The sequence below is a fragment of the Phyllobates terribilis genome, unplaced genomic scaffold, assembly GCF_046119375.1.
Source record: "Phyllobates terribilis strain yellow unplaced genomic scaffold, ASM4611937v1 Scaffold_8__6_contigs__length_399053987, whole genome shotgun sequence".
Classification (NCBI taxonomy): Eukaryota; Metazoa; Chordata; class Amphibia; order Anura; family Dendrobatidae; genus Phyllobates; species Phyllobates terribilis.
In genome coordinates, this window is record NW_027362768.1 from 394714457 (window position 1) to 394736545 (window position 22089).

A 22089-nucleotide genomic window follows, 5' to 3' on the forward strand; every position below is an offset into this window, starting at 1 on the left:
GGATGATACATTGTATCCAGTATATAGCAGACATGGAGGATGATACATTGTACCTGGTATATAGCAGACATGGGGGATGATACATTGTATCCAGTATATAGCAGACATGGGGGATGATACATTGTACCCAGTATATAGCAGACATGGGGGATGATACATTGTACCCAGTATATAGCAGACATGGGGGATGATACATTGTACCCAGTATATAGCAGACATGGGGGATGATACATTGTACCCAGTATATAGCAGACATGGAGGATGATACATTGTACCCAGTATATAGCAGACATGGAGGATGATACATTGTACCCAGTATATAGCAGACATGGGGGATGATACATTGTACCCAGTATATAGCAGACATGGGGGATGATACATTGTACCCAGTATATAGCAGACATGGGGGATGATACATTGTACCAGTATATAGCAGACATGGGGGATGATACATTGTACCCAGTATATAGCAGACATGGGGGATGATACATTGTACCCAGTATATAGCAGACATGGGAGATGATACATTGTATCCAGTATATAGCAGACATGGAGGATGATACATTGTACCCAGTATATAGCAGACATGGAGGATGATACATTGTATCCAGTATATAGCAGACATGGGGGATGATACATTGTACCCAGTATATAGCAGACATGGGGGATGATACATTGTACCCAGTATATAGCAGACATGGGGGATGATACATTGTACCCAGTATATAGCAGACATGGGGGATGATACATTGTATCCAGTATATAGCAGACATGGGGGAGGATACATTGTACCCAGTATATAGCAGACATGGAGGATGATACATTGTATCCAGTATATAGCAGACATGGAGGATGATACATTGTACCCAGTATATAGCAGACATGGGGGATGATACATTGTACCCAGTATATAGCAGACATGGGGGAGTACATTGTATCCAGTATATAGCAGACATGGAGGATGATACATTGTACCCGGTATATAGCAGACATGGGGGATGATACATTGTACCCAGTATATAGCAGACATGGAGGATGATACATTGTACCCAGTATATAGCAGACATGGAGGATGATACATTGTACCCGGTATATAGCAGACATGGGGGGGATGATACATTGTACCCAGTATATAGCAGACATGGAGGATGATACATTGTATCCAGTATATAGCAGACATGGGGGGGATGATACATTGTACCCAGTATATAGCAGACATGGAGGATGATACATTGTACCCAGTATATAGCAGACATGGGGGAGTACATTGTATCCAGTATATAGCAGACATGGAGGATGATACATTGTACCCAGTATATAGCAGACATGGAGGATGATACATTGTACCCAGTATATAGCAGACATGGGGGATGATACATTGTACCCAGTATATAGCAGAAATGGAGGATGATACATTGTACCCAGTATATAGCAGACATGGAGGATGATACATTGTACCCGGTATATAGCAGACATGGGGGAGTACATTGTATCCAGTATATAGCAGACATGGGGATGATACATTGTACCCAGTATATAGCAGACATGGGGGGGGGATGATACATTGTATCCAGTATATAGCAGACATGGAGGATGATACATTGTATCCAGTATATAGCAGACATGGGGGATGATACATTGTATCCAGTATATAGCAGACATGGAGGATGATACATTGTATCCAGTATATAGCAGACATGGGGGATGATACATTGTATCCAGTATATAGCAGACATGGGGGATGATACATTGTACCCAGTATATAGCAGACATGGGAGATGATACATTGTACCCAGTATATAGCAGACATGGAGGATGATACATTGTACCCAGTATATAGCAGACATGGGGGATGATACATTGTACCCAGTATATAGCAGACATGGAGGTTGATACCTTGTACCCGGTATATAGCAGACATGGGGGATGATACATTGTACCAAGTATATAGCAGACATGGGGGAGTACATTGTATCCAGTATATAGCAGACATGGGGGATGATACATTGTACCCAGTATATAGCAGACATGGAGGATGATACATTGTACCCAGTATATAGCAGACATGGGGGAGTACATTGTATCCAGTATATAGCAGACATGGGGGATGATACATTGTATCCAGTATATAGCAGACATGGGGGATGATACATTGTACCCAGTATATAGCAGACATGGGGGATGATACATTGTACCCAGTATATAGCAGACATGGAGCATGATACATTGTACCCGGTATATAGCAGACATGGAGGATGATACATTGTATCCAGTATATAGCAGACATGGGGGGGTACATTGTACCCAGTATATAGCAGACATGGGGGATGATACATTGTATCCAGTATATAGCAGACATGGGGGATGATACATTGTATCCAGTATATAGCAGACATGGAGGATGATACATTGTATCCAGTATATAGCAGACATGGGGGATGATACATTGTACCCAGTATATAGCAGACATGGAGGATGATACATTGTACCCAGTATATAGCAGACATGGAGGATGATACATTGTACCCGGTATATAGCAGACATGGGGGAGTACATTGTATCCAGTATATAGCAGACATGGGGATGATACATTGTACCCAGTATATAGCAGACATGGGGGGGGGATGATACATTGTATCCAGTATATAGCAGACATGGAGGATGATACATTGTATCCAGTATATAGCAGACATGGGGGATGATACATTGTATCCAGTATATAGCAGACATGGAGGATGATACATTGTATCCAGTATATAGCAGACATGGGGGATGATACATTGTATCCAGTATATAGCAGACATGGGGGATGATACATTGTACCCAGTATATAGCAGACATGGGAGATGATACATTGTACCCAGTATATAGCAGACATGGAGGATGATACATTGTACCCAGTATATAGCAGACATGGGGGATGATACATTGTACCCAGTATATAGCAGACATGGAGGTTGATACCTTGTACCCGGTATATAGCAGACATGGGGGATGATACATTGTACCAAGTATATAGCAGACATGGGGGAGTACATTGTATCCAGTATATAGCAGACATGGGGGATGATACATTGTACCCAGTATATAGCAGACATGGAGGATGATACATTGTACCCAGTATATAGCAGACATGGGGGAGTACATTGTATCCAGTATATAGCAGACATGGGGGATGATACATTGTATCCAGTATATAGCAGACATGGGGGATGATACATTGTACCCAGTATATAGCAGACATGGGGGATGATACATTGTACCCAGTATATAGCAGACATGGAGCATGATACATTGTACCCGGTATATAGCAGACATGGAGGATGATACATTGTATCCAGTATATAGCAGACATGGGGGGGTACATTGTACCCAGTATATAGCAGACATGGGGGATGATACATTGTATCCAGTATATAGCAGACATGGGGGATGATACATTGTATCCAGTATATAGCAGACATGGAGGATGATACATTGTATCCAGTATATAGCAGACATGGGGGATGATACATTGTACCCAGTATATAGCAGACATGGAGGTTGGTACATTGTACCCAGTATATAGCAGACATGGGGGATGATACATAGTACCCAATATATAGCAGACATGGAGGATGATACATTGTACCCGGTATATAGCAGACATGGGGGGCTACATTGTACCCAGTATATAGCAGACATGGGGGGGTACATTGTACTCAGTATATAGCAGACATGGAGGATGATACATTGTACCCAGTATATAGCAGACATGGGGGATGATACATTGTACCCAGTATATAGCAGACATGGAGGATGATACATTGTACCCAGTATATAGCAGACATGGAGGATGATACATTGTACCCAGTATATAGCAGACATGGGGGATGATACATTGTACCCAGTATATGGCAGACATGGGGGATGATACAGTGTATCCAGTATATAGCAGACATGGAGGATGATACATTGTACCCAGTATATAGCAGACATGGAGGATGATACATTGTACCCAGAATATAGCAGACACGGGGGATGATACATTGTACCCAGTATATAGCAGACACGGGGGAGGATACATTGTACCCAGTATATAGCAGACATGGGGGGATGATACATTGTACCCAGTATATAGCAGACATGGAGGATGATACATTGTACCCAGTATATAGCAGACATGGAGGATGATACATTGTACCCAGTATATAGCAGACATGGGGGAGGATACATTGTACCCAGTATATAGCAGACATGGGGGATGATACATTGTACCCAGTATATAGCAGACATGGGGGAGGATACATTGTACCCAGTATATAGCAGACATGGAGGATGATACATTGTACCCAGTATATAGCAGACATGGGGGATGATACATTGTACCCAGTATATAGCAGACATGGGGGATGATACATTGTACCCAGTATATAGCAGACATGGAGGATGATACATTGTACCCAGTATATAGCAGACATGGGGGATGATACATAGTACCCAATATATAGCAGACATGGAGGATGATACATTGTACCCGGTATATAGCAGACATGGGGGGCTACATTGTACCCAGTATATAGCAGACATGGGGGGGTACATTGTACTCAGTATATAGCAGACATGGAGGATGATACATTGTACCCAGTATATAGCAGACATGGGGGATGATACATTGTACCCAGTATATAGCAGACATGGAGGATGATACATTGTACCCAGTATATAGCAGACATGGAGGATGATACATTGTACCCAGTATATAGCAGACATGGGGGATGATACATTGTACCCAGTATATGGCAGACATGGGGGATGATACAGTGTATCCAGTATATAGCAGACATGGAGGATGATACATTGTACCCAGTATATAGCAGACATGGAGGATGATACATTGTACCCAGTATATAGCAGACATGAAGGAGTACATTGTATCCAGTATATAGCAGACATGGAGGATGTTACATTGTATCCAGTATATAGCAGACATGGGGGAGGATACATTGTACCCAGTATATAGCAGACATGGAGGATGATACATTGTATCCAGTATATAGCAGACATGGAGGATGATACATTGTACCCAGTATATAGAAGACATGGAGGATGATACATTGTACCCAGTATATAGCAGACATGGAGGATGATATATTGTACCCGGTATATAGCAGACATGGGGGATGATACATTGTACCCAGTATATAGCAGACATGGAGGATGATACATTGTACCCAGTATATAGCAGACATGGAGGATGATACATTGTACCCGGTATATAGCAGACATGGGGGATGATACATTGTACCCAGTATATAGCAGACATGGAGGATGATACATTGTACCCAGTATATAGCAGACATGGAGGATGATACATTGTACCCGGTATATAGCAGACATGGGGGGGATGATACATTGTATCCAGTATATAGCAGACATGGGGGGGATGATACATTGTACCCAGAATATAGCAGACATGGAGGATGATACATTGTACCCAGTATATAGCAGACATGGGGGAGTACATTGTATCCAGTATATAGCAGACATGGAGGATGATACATTGTACCCAGTATATAGCAGACATGGAGGATGATACATTGTACCCAGTATATAGCAGACATGGAGGATGATACATTGTACCCAGTATATAGCAGACATGGAGGATGATACATTGTACCCAGTATATAGCAGACATGGAGGATGATACATTGTACCCGGTATATAGCAGACATGGGGGAGTACATTGTATCCAGTATATAGCAGACATGGGGATGATACATTGTACCCAGTATATAGCAGACATGGGGGGGGGATGATACATTGTATCCAGTATATAGCAGACATGGAGGATGATACATTGTACCCAGTATATAGCAGACATGGGGGATGATACATTGTATCCAGTATATAGCAGACATGGAGGATGATACATTGTATCCAGTATATAGCAGACATGGGGGATGATACATTGTACCCAGTATATAGCAGACATGGGGGATGATACATTGTACCCAGTATATAGCAGACATGGAGGTTGATACCTTGTACCCGGTATATAGCAGACATGGGGGATGATACATTGTACCCAGTATATAGCAGACATGGGGGAGTACATTGTATCCAGTATATAGCAGACATGGGGGATGATACATTGTACCCAGTATATAGCAGACATGGAGGATGATACATTGTACCCAGTATATAGCAGACATGGGGGAGTACATTGTATCCAGTATATAGCAGACATGGGGGATGATACATTGTATCCAGTATATAGCAGACATGGGGGATGATACATTGTACCCAGTATATAGCAGACATGGGGGATGATACATTGTACCCAGTATATAGCAGACACGGGGGATGATACATTGTATCCAGTATACAGCAGACACGGGGGATGATACATTGTACCCAGTATATAGCAGACATGGGGATGATACATTGTACCCAGTATATAGCAGACATGGGGGATCATACATTGTATCCAGTATATAGCAGACATGGGGGATGATACATTGTACCCAGTATATAGCAGACATGGGGGATGATACATTGTACCCAGTATATAGCAGACATGGAGGATGATACATTGTACCCAGTATATAGCAGACATGGGGGATGATACATTGTACCCAGTATATAGCAGACATGGGGGATGATACATTGTACCCAGTATATAGCAGACATGGGGGATGATACATTGTACCCAGTATATAGCAGACATGGAGGATGATACATTGTACCCAGTATATAGCAGACATGGGGGATGATACATTGTACCCAGTATATAGCAGACATGGGGGATGATACATTGTACCCAGTATATAGCAGACATGGAGGATGATACATTGTACCCAGTATATAGCAGACATGGGGGATGATACATTGTACCCAGTATATAGCAGCCATGGGGGATGAAACATTGTGCCCAGTATATAGCAGACATGGAGGATGATACATTGTACCCAGTATATAGCAGACATGGGGGGGGTACATTGTACCGGGTATATAGCAGACATGGAGGATGATACATTGTACCCAGTATATAGCAGACATGGAGGATGATACATTGTACCCAATATATAGCAGACATGGAGGATGATACATAGTACCCGGTACATTGTACCCGGTATATAGCAGACATGGGGGGCTACATTGTACCCAGCATATAGCAGACATGGGGGGGTACATTGTACCCAGTATATAGCAGACATGGAGGATGATACATTGTACCCAGTATATAGCAGACATGGAGGATGATACATTGTACCCAGTATATAGCAGACACGGGGGATGATACATTGTACCCAGTATATAGCAGACATGGGGGATGATACATTGTACCCAGTATATAGCAGACATGGTGGATGATACATTGTACCCAGTATATAGCAGACATGGAGGATGATACATTGTACCCAGTATATAGCAGACATGGGGGATGATACATTGTACCCAGAATATAGCAGACATGGAGGATGATACATTGTACCCAGTATATAGCAGACATGGAGGATGATACATTGTACCCAGTATATAGCAGACATGGGGATGATACATTGTACCCAGTATATAGCAGACATGGGGGATGATACATTGTACCCAGTATATAGCAGACATGGGGGGGATGATACATTGTACCCAGTATATAGCAGACATGGGGGATGATACATTGTACCCAGTATATAGCAGACATGGGGGATGATACATTGTACCCAGTATATAGCAGACATGGGGGATGATACATTGTACCCAATATATAGCAGACATGGGGGATGATACATTGTACCCAGTATATAGCAGACATGGGGGATGATACATTGTATCCAGTATATAGCAGACATGGGGGGATACATTGTACCCAGTATATAGCAGACATGGGGGAGGATACATTGTACCCAGTATATAGCAGACATGGGGGAGGATACATTGTACCCAGTATATAGCAGACATGGGGGATGATACATTGTACCCAGTATATAGCAGACATGGGGGATGATACATTGTACCCAGTATATAGCAGACATGGGGGATGATACATTGTACCCAGTATATAGCAGACATGGGGGATGATACATTGTACCCAGTATATAGCAGACATGGAGGATGATACATTGTACCCAGTATATAGCAGACATGGAGGATGATACATTGTACCCAGTATATAGCAGACATGGGGGATGATACATTGTACCCAGTATATAGCAGACATGGGGGATGATACATTGTATCCAGTATATAGCAGACATGGGGGATGATACATTGTACCCAGTATATAGCAGACATGGGGGATGATACATTGTACCCAGTATATAGCAGACATGGAGGATGATACATTGTACCCAGTATATAGCAGACATGGGGGGATACATTGTACCCAATATATAGCAGACATGGGGGGATACATTGTACCCAATATATAGCAGACACGGGGGATGATACATTGTACCCAGTATATAGCAGACATGGGGGGATACATTGTACCCAGTATATAGCAGACATGGGGGAGGATACATTGTACCCAGTATATAGCAGACATGGGGGATGATACATTGTACCCAGTATATAGCAGACATGGGGGATGATACATTGTACCCAGTATATAGCAGACATGGAGGATGATACATTGTACCCAGTATATAGCAGACATGGGGGATGATACATTGTACCCAGTATATAGCAGACATGGAGGATGATACATTGTACCCAGTATATAGCAGACATGGGGGATGATACATTGTACCCAGTATATAGCAGACATGGGGGGATACATTGTACCCAGTATATAGCAGACATGGGGGAGGATACATTGTACCCAGTATATAGCAGACATGGGGGAGGATACATTGTACCCAGTATATAGCAGACATGGGGGGGATGATACATTGTACCCAGTATATAGCAGACATGGGGGATGATACATTGTACCCAGTATATAGCAGACATGGAGGATGATACATTGTACCCAATATATAGCAGACATGGAGGATGATACATAGTACCCGGTACATTGTACCCGGTATATAGCAGACATGGGGGGCTACATTGTACCCAGTATATAGCAGACATGGGGGGGTACATTGTACCCAGTATATAGCAGACATGGAGGATGATACATTGTACCCAGTACATAGCAGACATGGGGGATGATACATTGTACCCAGTATATAGCAGACATGGAGGATGATACATTGTACCCAGTATATAGCAGACATGGAGGATGATACATTGTACCCAGTATATAGCAGACATGGAGGATGATACATTGTACCCAGTATATAGCAGACATGGGGATGATACATTGTACCCAGTATATAGCAGACATGGAGGATGATACATTGTACCCAGTATATAGCAGACATGGGGGGATACATTGTACCCAATATATAGCAGACATGGGGGGATACATTGTACCCAATATATAGCAGACACGGGGGATGATACATTGTACCCAGTATATAGCAGACATGGGGGATGATACATTGTACCCAGTATATAGCAGACATGGGGGGATACATTGTACCCAGTATATAGCAGACATGGGGGATGATACATTGTACTCAGTATATAGCAGACATGGAGGATGATACATTGTACCCAGTATATAGCAGACATGGAGGATGATACATTGTACCCAGTATATAGCACACATGGGGGATGATACATAGTACCCAATATATAGCAGACATGGGGGATGATACATTGTACCCGGTATATAGCAGACATGGGGGAGGATACATTGTACCCGGTATATAGCAGACATGGAGGATGATACATTGTACCCAGTATATAGCAGACATGGGGGATGATACATTGTACCCAGTATATAGCAGACATGGGGATGATACATTGTACCCAGTATATAGGAGACATGGGGGATGATACATTGTACCCAGTATATAGCAGACATGGGGGATGATACATTGTATCCAGTATATAGCAGACATGGGGGGGATGATACATTGTACCCAGTATATAGCAGACATGGGGGATGATACATTGTACCCAGTATATAGCAGACATGGGGGATGATACATTGTACCCAGTATATAGCAGACATGGGGGGATGATACATTGTACCCAATATATAGCAGACATGGGGGATGATACATTGTATCCAGTATATAGCAGACATGGGGGATGATACATTGTACCCAGTATATAGCAGACATGGAGGTTGATACATTGTACCCAGTATATAGCAGACATGGGGGATGATACATAGTACCCAATATATAGCAGACACGGAGGATGATACATTGTACCCGGTATATAGCAGACATGGGGGGCTACATTGTACCCAGTATATAGCAGACATAGGGATGATACATTGTACCCAGTATATAGCAGACACGGGGGATGATACATTGTACCCAGTATATAGCAGACACGGGGGATGATACATTGTACCCAGTATATAGCAGACATGGAGGATGATACATTGTACCCAGTATATAGCAGACATGGGGGATGATACATTGTACCCAGTATATAGCAGACATGGGGGGATACATTGTACCCAGTATATAGCAGACATGGGGGATGATACATTGTACTCAGTATATAGCAGACATGGGGGAGGATACATTGTACCCAGTATATAGCAGACATGGGGGGGATGATACATTGTACCCAGTATATAGCAGACATGGGGGATGATACATTGTACCCAGTATATAGCAGACATGGGGGGGGATGATACATTGTACCCAGTATATAGCAGACATGGGGGGGATGATACATTGTACCCAGTATATAGCAGACATGGGGGATGATACATTGTACCCAGTATATAGCAGACATGGGGGAGGATACATTGTACCCAGTATATAGCAGACATGGGGGGGATGATACATTGTACCCAGTATATAGCAGACATGGGGGATGATACATTGTACCCAGTATATAGCAGACATGGAGGATGATACATTGTACCCAGTATATAGCAGACATGGAGGATGATACATTGTACCCAGTATATAGCAGACATGGGGGGATACATTGTACCCAATATATAGCAGACATGGGGGGATACATTGTACCCAATATATAGCAGACACGGGGGATGATACATTGTACCCAGTATATAGCAGACATGGGGGATGATACATTGTACCCAGTATATAGCAGACATGGGGGGGATGATACATTGTACCCAGTATATAGCAGACATGGGGGATGATACATTGTACCCAGTATATAGCAGACATGGAGGATGATACATTGTACCCAGTATATAGCAGACATGGAGGATGATACATTGTATCCAGTATATAGCAGACATGGGGATGATACATTGTATCCAGTATATAGCACACATGGGGGATGATACATTGTACCCAGTATATAGCAGACATGGAGGATGATACATAGTACCCAATATATAGCAGACATGGGGGATGATACATTGTACCTGGTATATAGCAGACATGGGGGGCTACATTGTACCCAGTATATAGCAGACATGGAGGATGATACATTGTATCCAGTATATAGCAGACATGGGGGGGATGATACATTGTACCCAGTATATAGCAGACATGGAGGATGATACATTGTACCCGGTATATAGCAGACATGGGGGGCTACATTGTACCCAGTATATAGCAGACATGGGGATGATACATTGTACCCAGTATATAGCAGACACGGGGGATGATACATTGTACCCAGTATATAGCAGACATGGGGGATGATACATTGTATCCAGTATATAGCAGACATGGGGGGGATGATACATTGTACCCAGTATATAGCAGACATGGGGATGATACATTGTACCCAGTATATAGCAGACACGGGGGATGATACATTGTACCCAGTATATAGCAGACACGGGGGATGATACATTGTACCCAGTATATAGCAGACATGGAGATGATACATTGTACCCAGTATATAGCAGACATGGAGGATGATACATTGTATCCAGTATATAGCAGACACGGGGGATGATACATTGTACCCAGTATATAGCAGACATGGGGGGATACATTGTATCCAGTATATAGCAGACATGGAGGATGATACATTGTACCCAGTATATAGCAGACATGGGGGATGATACATTGTACCCAGTATATAGCAGACATGGAGGTTGATACATTGTACCCAGTATATAGCAGACATGGGGGATGATACATTGTATCCAGTATATAGCAGACATGGGGGATGATACATTGTACCCAGTATATAGCAGACATGGAGGATGATACATTGTACCCAATATATAGCAGACATGGGGGATGATACATTGTACCCAGTATATAGCAGACATGGAGGATGATACATTGTACCCAGTATATAGCAGACATGGAGGATGATACATTGTACCCAGTATATAGCAGACATGGGGGGATGATACATTGTACCCAGTATATAGCAGACATGGGGGATGATACATTGTACCCAGTATATAGCAGACATGGAGGTTGATACATTGTACCCAGTATATAGCAGACATGGAGGATGATACATTGTACCCAGTATATAGCAGACATGGAGGATGATACATTGTACCCAGTATATAGCAGACATGGAGGATGATACATTGTACCCAGTATATAGCAGACATGGGGGATGATACATTGTACCCAGTATATAGCAGACATGGGGGTTGATACATTGTACCCAGAATATAGCAGACATGGGGGATGATACATTGTACCCAGTCCAGTATATAGCAGACATGGAGGATGATACATTGTACCCAGTATATAGCAGACATGGGGGATGATACATTGTACCCAGTATATAGCAGACATGAAGGATGATACATTGTACCCAGTATATAGCAGACATGGGGGATGATACATTGTATCCAGTATATAGCAGACATGGGGGATGATACATTGTATCCAGTATATAGCAGACATGGGGGATGATACATTGTATCCAGTATATAGCAGACATGGGGGATGATACATTGTACCCAGTATACAGCAGACATGGGGGATGATACATTGTACCCAGTATATAGCAGACATGGAGGTTGATACATTGTACCCATTATATAGCAGACATGGGGGGATGATACATTGTACCCAGTATATAGCAGACATGGAGGTTGATACATTGTACCCAGTATATAGCAGACATGGGGGATGATACATTGTACCCAGTATATAGCAGACATGGGGGATGATACATTGTACCCAGTATATAGCAGACATGGAGGTTGATACATTGTACCCAGTATATAGCAGACATGGGGGATGATACATTGTACCCAGTATATAGCAGACATGGAGGATGATACATTGTACCCAGTATATAGCAGACATGGGGGATGATACATTGTACCCAGTATATAGCAGACATGGGGGGCTACATTGTACCCAGTATATAGCAGACATGGGGGGCTACATTGTACCCAGTATATAGCAGACATGGAGGATGATACATTGTATCCAGTATATAGCAGACATGGGGGATGATACAGTGTATCCAGTATATAGCAGACATGGAGGATGATACATTGTACCCAGTATATAGCAGACATGGGGGATGATACAGTGTATCCAGTATATAGCAGACATGGAGGATGATACATTGTACCCAGTATATAGCAGACATGGAGGATGATACATTGTACCCAGTATATAGCAGACATGGAGGATGATACATTGTACCCAGTATATAGCAGACATGGAGGATGATACATTGTACCCAGAATATAGCAGACACGGGGGATGATACATTGTACCCAGTATATAGCAGACATGGGGGATGATACATTGTACCCAGAATATAGCAGACACGGGGGAGGATACATTGTACCCAGTATATAGCAGACATGGAGGATGATACATTGTACCCAGAATATAGCAGACACGGGGGATGATACATTGTACCCAGTATATAGCAGACATGGGGGATGATACAGTGTATCCAGTATATAGCAGACACGGGGGATGATACATTGTACCCAGTATATAGCAGACATGGGGGGATACATTGTATCCAGTATATAGCAGACATGGAGGATGATACATTGTACCCAGTATATAGCAGACATGGGGGAGGATACATTGTACCCAGTATATAGCAGACATGGGGGGGGATGATACATTGTACCAAGTATATAGCAGACATGGGGGGTACATTGTACCCAGTATATAGCAGACATGGGGGATGATACATTGTACCCAGTATATAGCAGACATGGGGGGGATGATACATTGTACCCAGTATATAGCAGACATGGAGGATGATACATTGTACCCAGAATATAGCAGACATGGGGGATGATACATTGTACCCAGTATATAGCAGACATGGAGGATGATACATTGTACCCAGTATATAGCAGACATGGGGGATGATACATTGTACATAGTATACAGCAGACATGGGGGATGATACATTGTACCCAGTATATAGCAGACATGGAGGTTGATACATTGTACCCATTATATAGCAGACATGGGGGGATGATACATTGTACCCAGTATATAGCAGACATGGAGGATGATACATTGTACCCAGAATATAGCAGACATGGGGGATGATACATTGTACCCAGTATATAGCAGACATGGAGGATGATACATTGTACCCAGAATATAGCAGACATGGGGGATGATACATTGTACCCAGAATATAGCAGACATGGGGGATGATACATTGTACCCAGTATATAGCAGACATGGGGGATGATACATTGTATCCAGTATATAGCAGACATGGGGGATGATACATTGTACCCAGTATATAGCAGACATGGGGGATGATACATTGTACCCAGTATACAGCAGACATGGGGGATGATACATTGTACCCAGTATATAGCAGACATGGAGGTTGATACATTGTACCCATTATATAGCAGACATGGGGGGATGATACATTGTACCCAGTATATAGCAGACATGGAGGTTGATACATTGTACCCAGTATATAGCAGACATGGGGGATGATACATTGTACCCAGTATATAGCAGACATGGAGGATGATACATTGTACCCAGTATATAGCAGACATGGGGGATGATACATTGTACCCAGTATATAGCAGACATGGGGGGATACATTGTACCCAGTATATAGCAGACATGGGGGATGATACATTGTACCCAGTATATAGCAGACACGGGGGATGATACATTGTACCCAGTATATAGCAGACATGGGGGATGATACATTGTACCCAGTATATAGCAGACATGGAGGATGATACATTGTACCCAGTATATAGCAGACATGGGGGATGATACATTGTACCCAGTATATAGCAGACATGGAGAATGATACATTGTACCCAGTATATAGCAGACATGGGGGATGATACATTGTACCCAGTATATAGCAGACATGGGGGATGATACATTGTACCCAGTATATAGCAGACATGGAGGATGATACATTGTACCCAGTATATAGCAGACATGGGGGATGATACATTGTACCCAGAATATAGCAGACATGGGGGATGATACATTGTACCCAGTATATAGCAGACATGGAGGATGATACATTGTACCCAGTATATAGCAGACATGGGGGATGATACATTGTACCCAGTATATAGCAGACATGGAGGATGATACATTGTACCCAGTATATAGCAGACATGGGGGGTACATTGTACCCAGTATATAGCAGACATGGGGGATGATACATTGTACCCAGTATATAGCAGACATGGAGGATGATACATTGTACCCAGTATATAGCAGACATGGGGGAGGATACATTGTACCCAGTATATAGCAGACACGGGGGATGATACATTGTACCCAGTATATAGCAGACATGGGGGGAGGATACATCGTATCCAGTATATAGCAGACATGGGGGATGATACATTGTACCCAGTATATAGCAGACATGGGGGGGTACATTGTACCCAGTATATAGCAGACATGGGGGATGATACATTGTATCCAGTATATAGCAGACATGGAGGATGATACATTGTATCCAGTATATAGCAGACATGGGGGGGTACATTGTACCCAGTATATAGCAGACATGGGGGATGATACATTGTATCCAGTATATAGCAGACATGGGGGATGATACATTGTATCCAGTATATAGCAGACATGGAGGATGATACATTGTATCCAGTATATAGCAGACATGGGGGATGATACATTGTACCCAGTATATAGCAGACATGGAGGTTGATACATTGTACCCAGTATATAGCAGACATGGGGGATGATACATAGTACCCAATATATAGCAGACATGGAGGATGATACATTGTATCCAGTATATAGCAGACATGGGGGAGTACATTGTACCCAGTATATAGTAGACATGGAGAATGATACATTGTACCCGGTATATAGCAGACATGGAGGATGATACATTGTATCCAGTATATAGCAGACATGGGGGGGTACATTGTACCCAGTATATAGCAGACATGGGGGATGATACATTGTATCCAGTATATAGCAGACATGGGGGATGATACATTGTATCCAGTATATAGCAGACATGGAGGATGATACATTGTATCCAGTATATAGCAGACATGGGGGATGATACATTGTACCCAGTATATAGCAGACATGGAGGTTGATACATTGTACCCAGTATATAGCAGACATGGGGGATGATACATAGTACCCAATATATAGCAGACATGGAGGATGATACATTGTACCCAGTATATAGCAGACATGGGGGATGATACAGTGTATCCAGTATATAGCAGACATGGAGGATGATACATTGTACCCAGTATATAGCAGACATGGAGGATGATACATTGTACCCAGTATATAGCAGACATGGAGGATGATACATTGTACCCAGTATATAGCAGACATGGAGGATGATACATTGTACCCAGAATATAGCAGACACGGGGGATGATACATTGTACCCAGTATATAGCAGACATGGGGGATGATACATTGTACCCAGAATATAGCAGACACGGGGGAGGATACATTGTACCCAGTATATAGCAGACATGGAGGATGATACATTGTACCCAGAATATAGCAGACACGGGGGATGATACATTGTACCCAGTATATAGCAGACACGGAGGATGATACATTGTACCCAGTATATAGCAGACATGGGGGATGATACAGTGTATCCAGTATATAGCAGACATGGAGGATGATACATTGTACCCAGTATATAGCAGACATGGAGGATGATACATTGTATCCAGTATATAGCAGACATGGGGGATGATATGTTGTACCCAGTATATAGCAGACATGGGGGATGATACATTGTACCCAGTATATAGCAGACATGGGGGATGATACATTGTACCCAGTATATAGCAGACATGGGGGATGATACATTGTACCCAGTATATAGCAGACATGGGGGATGATACATTGTACCCAGTATATAGCAGACATGGGGGATGATACATTGTACCCAGTATATAGCAGACATGGGGGATGATACATTGTACCCAGTATATAGCAGACATGGGGGATGATACATTGTATCCAGTATATAGCAGACATGGAGGATGATACATTGTACCCAGTATATAGCAGACATGGGGGATGATACATTGTACCCAGTATATAGCAGACATGGGGGATGATACATTGTACCCAGTATATAGCAGACATGGAGGATGATACATTGTACCCAGTATATAGCAGACATGGAGGATGATACATTGTACCCAGTATTTAGCAGACATGGGGGATGATACATTGTACCCAGTATATAGCAGACATGGGGGATGATACATTGTACCCAGTATATAGCAGACATGGGGGGCTACATTGTATCCAGTATATAGCAGACATGGGGGGGTACATTGTACCCAGTATATAGCAGACATGTGGGATGATACATTGTACCCAGTATATAGCAGACATGGGGGGCTACATTGTATCCAGTATATAGCAGACATGGGGGGGTACATTGTACCCAGTATATAGCAGACATGGGGGATGATATGTTGTACCCAGTATATAGCAGACATGGGGGATGATACATTGTACCCAGTATATAGCAGACATGGGGGATGATACATTGTACCCAGTATATAGCAGACATGGGGGATGATACATTGTACCCAGTATATAGCAGACATGGGGGATGATACATTGTACCCAGTATATAGCAGACATGGGGGATGATACATTGTACCCAGTATATAGCAGACATGGGGGATGATACATTGTATCCAGTATATAGCAGACATGGAGGATGATACATTGTACCCAGTATATAGCAGACATGGGGGATGATACATTGTACCCAGTATATAGCAGACATGGGGGATGATACATTGTACCCAGTATATAGCAGACATGGAGGATGATACATTGTACCCAGTATATAGCAGACATGGAGGATGATACATTGTACCCAGTATTTAGCAGACATGGGGGATGATACATTGTACCCAGTATATAGCAGACATGGGGGATGATACATTGTACCCAGTATATAGCAGACATGGGGGGCTACATTGTATCCAGTATATAGCAGACATGGGGGGGTACATTGTACCCAGTATATAGCAGACATGGGGGATGATACATTGTACCCAGTATATAGCAGACATGGGGGGCTACATTGTATCCAGTATATAGCAGACATGGGGGGGTACATTGTACCCAGTATATAGCAGACATGGGGGATGATACATTGTACCCAGTATATAGCAGACATGGAGGATGATACATTGTACCCAGTATATAGCAGACATGGGGGATGATACATTGTACCCAGTATATAGCAGACATGGAGGATGATACATTGTACCCAGTATATAGCAGACATGGAGGATGATACATTGTACCCAGTATATAGCAGACATGGGGGAGGATACATTGTACCCAGTATATAGCAGACATGGGGGATGATACATTGTACCCAGTATATAGCAGACATGGGGGAGGATACATTGTACCCAGTATATAGCAGACATGGGGGAGGATACATTGTACCCAGTATATAGCAGACATGGAGGATGATACATTGTACCCAGTATATAGCAGACATGGGGGATGATACATTGTACCCAGTATATAGCAGACATGGGGGATGATACATTGTACCCAGTATATAGCAGACATGGAGGATGATACATTGTACCCAGTATATAGCAGACATGGGGGATGATACATTGTACCCAGTATATAGCAGACATGGGGGAGGATACATTGTACCCAGTATATAGCAGACATGGAGGATGATACATTGTACCCAGTATTTAGCAGACATGGAGGATGATACATTGTATCCAGTATATAGCAGACATGGGGGGTACATTGTACCCAGTTGTGGATTGGACGAACTTTCGGGGTAGGATCCGGTGTCCGTCAGGGCTGTCCTCTTAGCCCTTTGCTTTACGCATTTGCAATTGATCCCTTCCTCAGAAGGATTGATTGTGGACCGTTGGCGGGGGTGCGGATGGGCGGGGCGGCGCCGGAGGCTATCCTGAGGGTGGTGGCCTACGCGGACGATGTCACCGTCTTAGTTTCTTCGCAAGAGGAGGCAGCGGCGGTGATGTCAGAAGTGGAGCGCTACTCGGAGGCATCCGGGTCCAAGGTCAACCAGGATAAGTGTGAGAGTCTCTGGCTGGGAGGCGGAGATCCCGGGTTTGATCTTCCGGACACCCTCCCCGAACCCCAAGAACATGCCAAAGTCCTGTGCATCGAATTCGGCCAGGGTGATTACCCCACGAAAAACTGGGAAGGCAGAATCAAAGGTGTCGCCCAAAGAGTGGACCAATGGAGGGGTTGGTCTTTGACCCTGAGGGAAAGGGTTGGCCTGTGCAAAGCTTTCCTGCTCCCCTTGCTCATCTACCTGGGCAGCGTCTGTGTCTTGCCAGAGCCTCTCTGGACACGGGTCTACAGTCTGTTCTTCCAGATGTTATGGGGGAACAGACTGAACCTAGTCAAGCGGGAGGTCACTTACCGCACGAGGAGACTAGGGGGTTTGAATATGGTGAATCCCGTGGTGTTCCTAGTGAACACCTTCTTGAAAGTGAACGTGGCAAACCTCTGGAAAGAGAGGGCTCCTCCGTGGGTATTCTCCTGCAAGGGATGGTTTCAGCCTTTCTTCCAGGAATGGGAGACAGGGGGAAGAGTGAAGGATCTCCGCACACCACACGGGCATCTCCCGGCTTACGTTACCCCGGTTCTGAAAATGATCCGCCGGTGGGGTCTGGGAATGTGGGAGGTGAGGTGCCTCCCGAGGAAACTCCTCGATATGAGGGTCTTGCTTTCTCATTTTCAGAGTCCATTGGTCCTCAAAGACTGCCCAAGTCGGGATCTGGAGGTTGGGTTGAGTTTGTTAAATTCTAGCAGGATCCCCAAGAAGTACTGGGACTTGACTTGGCTCTGCTTCCATGGTAAGCTGTATGTGAGGGACAATTTGAAGTTCAGGAGCTCCGAGGACAGGAATTGCCCCCGTGAGGCTTGTGCTAACGTGCTGGAAAGCATGGAGCACTTCCTGCTTCATTGTCCCTTTAATACAGAGGTGTACAACAGGGTGGGGGCTTCCATTGGTTGGCCGCGGCTGGCTACTCTGTCCTACGCCGGGTGGGCCTATGGAGCGTTCGGAGACCTTGGGAGAAGGGACCGAGACACTTTATTCATAGTCAGCGCAGTGGTCAGGTATTTCACGTGGAACGCACGAGTTTTAGTCTCGACGCAGAGTAAAATCCTCCATGTAGATGAAGTCTGTAGGAACATCCTAGGTGACCTGGTGAAGGTACGTTCTCTGGAGTATGAAGGACTGGGTGCCCGGAGGGCGGCCCGTCTCTGGAGGGGCTTTTCCTTCAGGGTGCCTTAGTCCGGTAGTACTCCTATATCCTGGTGGTGGGCTGATGTCTTTCCACCCTAGATTTTTGTTTTGTATTTCTGTCTCCTGAATAGAAGGTTTGCCGGCATCGAACTTGAGCCTTGGATGGTGAGTGTGTAGGTTGTGTTCTGTATATATTGTATATAATGTATAATAGGGGGTTTTAGTTAGGTTGGGTGGGGGATTTGGGGGATTTCTTCATCAGCGGTGATAAGAGGACTGATCTGGCCTGGTCCAGGCCCCGCCTGGGGAAAAACTTTGGGGCCTGATCGTAGCTCGGAGTAATCCTGAACTTTGTGGCCAGAGCTGGATCAGGGGTGGCGGGATAGTTAGTGTAGGTCTGTGTTTTATGTATATATATTAAAAATTAAAAAAAAAAATAAAAATTGTCCATGTCACTATTGTATATATTGTTATTTTTGGTTTTCTGTGGTGTGAATGAGGTGCGGTAAGGGGGTGACTGTAAGGTCAGGCAGTGGGACCAGTAGGTTAGTGTTAGTGTCCGGTTGTATATACGGTATATTAGGTTTAGTGTTTTATTGTATATAATCTTGTATATAGGACGGTGTTTTATGTGTATATAGGACGGTGTGAGCGTTGTGTGGGATTGTATATAGTAGTATGAATGAAGCTGGGCCGGGGGTTTTATAGGTTTTATAGTATTTATTTCTTCTCTATGTATATATTCCTGGGGTGATGGGGATTTTGTTTTTTCTCTGTAGGTCAGATCTTATATTTCTGTTTTGATTTATTTTGTTTCTATTTTCTGTGATTTGTGTCGGGTTTTTGTCGTCTTGTTCTTATGTTTTGTGTCCTGTAATGTTCTTCATCTATAAATAAAAAAGACCTACATTGTACCCAGTATATAGCAGACATGGAGGATGATACATTGTATCCAGTATATAGCAGACATGGAGGATGATACATTATACCCAGTATATAGCAGACATGGGGGATGATACATTGTACCCAGTATATAGCAGACATGGAGGATGATACATTGTACCCAGTATATAGCAGACATGGAGGATGATACATTGTACCCAGTATATAGCAGACATGGGGGATGATACATTGTACCCAGTATATAGCAGACATGGAGGATGATACATTGTACCCAGTATATAGCAGACATGGGGGGATACATTGTACCCAGTATATAGCAGACATGGGGATGATACATTGTACCAGTATATAGCAGACATGGGGGATGATACATTGTACCCAGTATATAGCAGACATGGGGGATGATACATTGTACCCAGTATATAGCAGACATGGAGGATGATACATTGTACCCAGTATATAGCAGACATGGAGGATGATACATTGTACCCAGTATATAGC

The 22089-nt window shown here is 43.3% G+C and overlaps 1 protein-coding gene across 2 annotated transcripts in view; it reads right to left on the reverse strand.

The window, feature by feature from the left end:
* The window catches only part of SH3BP1 (SH3 domain binding protein 1), a 258494-nt gene that overhangs the window by 212959 nt on the left and 23446 nt on the right, over nucleotides 1–22089 (reverse strand). The window lies entirely within an intron of this gene.